At 27.5% G+C, this 661-nt stretch overlaps 1 protein-coding gene across 1 annotated transcript in view; it reads right to left on the bottom strand.

The window, feature by feature from the left end:
• LOC119588601 (U6 snRNA-associated Sm-like protein LSm8) overlaps window positions 1–661 on the bottom strand; it is a 7,046-nt gene that overhangs the window by 2,050 nt on the left and 4,335 nt on the right.

The following is a 661-nucleotide window of genomic DNA, read 5'->3' as shown; positions in this document are numbered from 1 at the left end:
TTTTTTTTTTTTTTTCTTAGCACTCAAGGACACTTACTTATACTGTAGCAAAAGGACACAAAAATAGTAGAATCAATCAATTGTCATCAACTTATGAAATAGCAAGGAATGCCTGGAATGAATTGAGGAATCAAATCATTATTAAGATTTTTTTCAGTATAATATACAGCACTTCCAAAACTTAGAAGTACATGTTACATACAGTTCTGATGAATTCCTATCACAATTGCCAACACCTGTGGTAATGTTGTAGTTTCTAATTTCTGTGTTCTGCCAACTGAAGAAATATTATAGCTTTGCAATATGCTGCCCCAAAAAGTATAACTAAAGTTACAGATAACATTATAAGCAAAGAAACTTTTTCACAACTTCACTTATTTAAAAATCTAAAAGTACATAAAGTAGCTTAGTTAAATAATATTTAGACTACAACAAAAAAGTGTGCTACATATACACAATTATCTATACAAAATTTGTATTTCAACATTACATTTCACAATAACCACAAAGAATAAAAGGCATTCCTTTAGGCAATAAAAAGATACAAAAATATATATAAAGCTTGTCTCCATATGATGGGATAAGTATGACAAAAAATATGTAATATATACTGGCTAATTATATTCAATAGACAAACTAGTAACTCTTAAAACAAATTTGA

This window comes from Penaeus monodon, chromosome 24 (genome assembly GCF_015228065.2).
Source record: "Penaeus monodon isolate SGIC_2016 chromosome 24, NSTDA_Pmon_1, whole genome shotgun sequence".
Taxonomy (NCBI): domain Eukaryota; kingdom Metazoa; phylum Arthropoda; class Malacostraca; order Decapoda; family Penaeidae; genus Penaeus; species Penaeus monodon.
This window is presented reverse-complemented; position numbering and strand designations above follow the sequence as displayed.